The following is a 4,563-nucleotide window of genomic DNA, read 5'->3' as shown; positions in this document are numbered from 1 at the left end:
AAAATCTTCTAATTAATTTTCGAAAATTACTCCCCTCCTTCTCACATCCTTCTATTTATGGAGTACCACTCCTTCTCAATGCACAATTCGAACCTTATCTAATTAAAGTTCGAATTCTTCTTCTCCTTCTTCTTTCTATTTTTCTTTTTCCTCTGACACCTCAAGGAATCTCTATACTGTGACATAGAGGATTCCACGGTTTCTTGTTCTCTTCTCTTTCATATGAGCAGGAACAAAGACAAAGGCCTTCTTGTTGAAGCTGACCCTGAACCCGAAAGGACCTTGAAGAGAAAGCTAAGAGAAGCCAAAGCACAACTCTCTGTAGAGGACCTGACCGAATTCTTCAAAGAAGAAGAAGACATGGCAGCCGAAAACAACAACAATGCAAACAATGCAAGGAAGGTGCTGGGTGACTTTACTGCACCTACTCCCGACTTCTATGGGAGAAGCATCTCTATCCCTGCCATTGGAGCAAACAACTTTGAGCTTAAGCCTCAATTAGTTTCTCTAATGCAACAGAATTGCAAATTCCATGGACTTCCAATGGAAGATCCTCATCAGTTCTTAGCTGAATTCTTGCAAATCTGTGACACAGTCAAGACTAATGGGGTAGACCCTGAGGTCTATAGATTGATGCTATTCCCTTTTGCTGTAAGAGACAGAGCTAGAATATGGTTGGACTCTCAACCTAAAGAAAGCCTGGACTCTTGGGAAAAGCTAGTCAATGCCTTCTTGGCAAAGTTCTTTCCACCACAAAGATGGAGTAAGCTTAGAGTGGAGGTCCAAACCTTCAAACAGAAGGATGGAGAATCCCTCTATGAAGCTTGGGAAAGATACAAACAATTAATCAGAAAATGTCCCTCTGACATGCTTTCTGAATGGAGCATCATAGGTATTTTCTATGATGGTCTCTCTGAACTATCTAAGATGTCCTTGGATAGCTCTGCTGGAGGATCTCTTCATCTGAAGAAGACGCCTACAGAGGCTCAAGAGCTAATTGAAATGGTTGCAAATAACCAATTCATGTACACTTCTGAAAGGAATCCTATGAACAATGGGACTAGTCAGAAGAGAGGAGTTCTTGAGATTGACACTCTGAATGCCATACTGGCTCAGAACAAGATATTGACTCAGCAAGTCAATTTGATTTCTCAAAGTCTGTCTGGAATGCAAAATGCACCTGGCAGTACTAAGGAAGCTTCATCCGAGGAAGAAGCTTATGATCCTGAAAACCCTTCAATGGAAGAGGTGAATTACCTAGGAGAACCCTATGGAAACACCTATAATTCTTCATGGAGAAATCACCCAAATTTCTCATGGAAGAATCAAGAGAGACCTCAACAAGGTTTCAATAACAATAATGGTGGAAGAAACAGGCTTGGCAATAACAAGCCTTTTCCATCATCTTCTCAGCAACAGACAGAGAGTTCTAAGCAGAATACCTCTGACTTAGCAACAATGGTCTCTGATCTAATCAAAACCACTCAAAGTTTCATGAATGAAACAAGGTCCTCCATCAGAAATTTGGAAGGACAAGTGGGACAGCTGAGCAAGAAAATTACTGAACTCCCTCCTAGTACTCTCCCAAGTAATACAGAAGAAAATCCAAAAGGAGAGTGCAAAGCCATAACCATGGCCGAATATGGAGAGGAAAGAGAGGAGGTGGACGTCACTGAGGAAGACTTCAATGGGCGTGCACCAATCTCTTCTGAGTTCCCCAGTAAGGAACCATGGGAATCTGAGGCTCAAAATGAGACCATAGAGATTCCATTGGACTTACTTCTGCCTTTCATGAGCTCTGATGAGTATTCTTCCTCTGAAGAGGATGAGTATGTCACTGAAGAGCAAGTTGCTAAATACCTTGGAGCAATCATGAAGCTAAATGACAAGTTATTCGGAAATGAGACTTGGGAAGATGAACCTCCCTTGCTCACCAAAGAACTGGATGACTTGTCTAGGCAAAAATTACCTCAAAAGAGACAAGATCCTGGGAAGTTTTCCATACCTTGTACCATAGGCACCATGACCTTCAAGAAGGCCCTGTGTGACTTAGGGTCAAGTGTGAACCTCATGCCTCTCTCTGTAATGGAGAAGCTAGGGATCTTTGAGGTACAAGCTGCAAAAATCTCACTAGAGATGGCAGACAACTCAAGAAAACAAGCTTATGGACTTGTAGAGAATGTTTTGGTTAAGATTGAGGACCATTACATCTCTACTGATTTCATAGTCCTAGAGACTGGGAAGTGCATGGCCGAATCCATCATCCTTGGCAGACCCTTCCTAGCCACAGCAAAGGCTGTGATTGATGTTGATAGAGGTGAACTAATCATTCAAGTGAATAAAGAATCCTTTGTGTTTAAGGCTCAAGGATACCCCTCTGTCACCATGGAGAGGAAGCATGAAGAGCTTCTCTCAAATCAGAGACAAACAGAGCCCCCACGGTCAAACTTTAAGTTTGGTGTTGGGAGGCCACAACCAAACTCTAAGTTTGGTGTTGAACCCCCACATTCAAACTCTAAGTTTGGTGTTGGAAGGTTCCAACATTGCTCTGAGTATCTGTGAGGCTCCATGAGAGCCCTCTGTCAAGCTACTGACATTAAAGAAGCGCTTGTTGGGAGGCAACCCAATGATTATATTTTATATATTTTCTTTTGTTATTTTATGTTTTTTGTAGGTTGATGATCATAAGAAGTCACAAAATCCATTGAAAAAGCAAAAACAGAATGAAAAACAGGAAGAAAAACAGCACACCCTGGAGGAAGAATTCACTGGCGTTTAAACGCCAGTGAAGCTAGCATTTGGGCGTTTAACGCCCAGTCTGGCACCATTCTGGGCGTTTAACGCCAGAAAGGGGCACCAGACTGGCGTTAAACGCCAGAAAAGGGCTAGAACCTGGCGTTAAACGCCAGGAATGGGCACCAGCCCGGCGTTTAACGCCAGAAATAGCTCAAAACGTGATTTTGAGCAACATTTGGTGCAGGGATGACTTTTCCTTGACACCACAGGATCTGTGGACCTCACAGGACCCCACCACCACTCTCTCTCTTCTTCCCCCATTCACCAATCACCTCAACACCTCTTCCCCAAAAACCCTTCACCTATCAAATCCCATCTTTCTCTTCACCACTCACATCCATCCTTCATAAAACCCCACCAACCTCACCCTTCAAATTCAAACCACTTTCCCTCCCAAACCCACCCATACATGGCCGAACTCCATCTCCCCCATCTCCTATAAATACCCTTCTTCACTCCTTCATTTTCACACAACCTAAACACCACTTCTCCCTCATTTCTTCTTCTTCTACTCTCTTCTTTCTTCTTTTGCTCGAGGACGAGCAAACCTTTTAAGTTTGGTGTGGTAAAAGCGTTGCTTTTTCGTTTTCCATAACCATTTATGGCATCCAAAGCCGGAGAAACCTCTAGAAAGAGGAAAGGGAAGGCAAAAGCTTCCACCTCCGAGTCATGGGAGATGGATAGATTCATCTCAAGGGTGCATCAAGATCACTTCTATGAAGTTGTGGCCTTGAAGAAGGTGATCCCCGAGGTCCCCTTTTCACTCAAAAAGGGTGAATATCCGGAGATCCGCCATGAGATCCGAAGAAGAGGTTGGGAAGTACTTACCAACCCCATTCAACAAGTCGGAATCTTGATGGTTCAAGAGTTCTATGCCAATGCATGGATCACAAAGAACCATGATCAAAGTATGAACCCGGATCCAAAGAATTATCTTACTATGGTTCGGGGGAAATACTTGGATTTTAGTCCGGAAAGTGTAAGGTTGGCATTCAATTTGCCTATGATGCAAGGAGATGAACATCCTTACACTAGAAGGGTCAACTTTGATCAAAGGTTGGACCAAGTCCTCACAGTCATATGTGAAGAGGGCGCACAATGGAAGAGAGATTCAAGAGGCAAGCCGGTTCAATTAAGAAGGCTTGACCTCAAGCCCATGGCTAGAGGATGGTTGGAGTTCATTCAACGCTCAATCATTCCCACTAGCAACCGGTCTGAAGTTACTCTAGACCGGGCCATCATGATTCATAGCATCATGATTGGAGAAGAAGTGGAAGTTCATGAGGTTATAGCCCAAGAACTCTATAAAGTGGCGGACAAGTCTTCCACCTTGGCAAGGCTAGCCTTTCCTCATCTCATTTGTCACCTCTGTTATTCAGTTGGAGTTGACATAGAAGGAGATACCCCCATTGATGAGGACAAGCCTATCACCAAGAAAAGGATGGAGCACACAAGAGACCCCTCTCATCAAGAGATCCCTGAGATGCCTCAAGGGATGCACTTCCCTCCACAAGACTATTGGGAGCAAGTAAACACCTCCCTAGGAGAATTGAGTTCCAACATGGGACAACTAAGGGTGGAGCATCAAGAACACTCCATTCTCCTCCATGAAATTAGAGAATATCAAAGAATCATGAGAGAGGAGCAACAAAGGCAAGGAAGAGACATTGAGAAGCTCAAGCACTCCATAGGATCTTCAAGAGGAAGAAAGAGCCGCCATCACTAAGGTGGACCCGTTCTTTGATTTCCTTGCTCTTTATTCTTCTG

General features: G+C 43.7%; 1 non-coding gene across 1 annotated transcript; it reads right to left on the bottom strand.

Moving 5' to 3' along the window:
- Window positions 1-765: 765 nt before the first annotated feature.
- Window positions 766-873, bottom strand: LOC130937194 (small nucleolar RNA R71). Its single transcript, XR_009068423.1, has one exon. It is a non-coding gene; the product is annotated as a small nucleolar RNA R71 (small nucleolar RNA).
- Window positions 874-4,563: the final 3,690 nt, after the last annotated feature.

This window comes from Arachis stenosperma, chromosome 6, assembly GCF_014773155.1.
Source record: "Arachis stenosperma cultivar V10309 chromosome 6, arast.V10309.gnm1.PFL2, whole genome shotgun sequence".
NCBI classification, from domain to species: Eukaryota; Viridiplantae; Streptophyta; class Magnoliopsida; order Fabales; family Fabaceae; genus Arachis; species Arachis stenosperma.
Note: the sequence above shows the minus strand (reverse complement) of the source record. Positions and strands in the feature narration are given on the sequence as shown.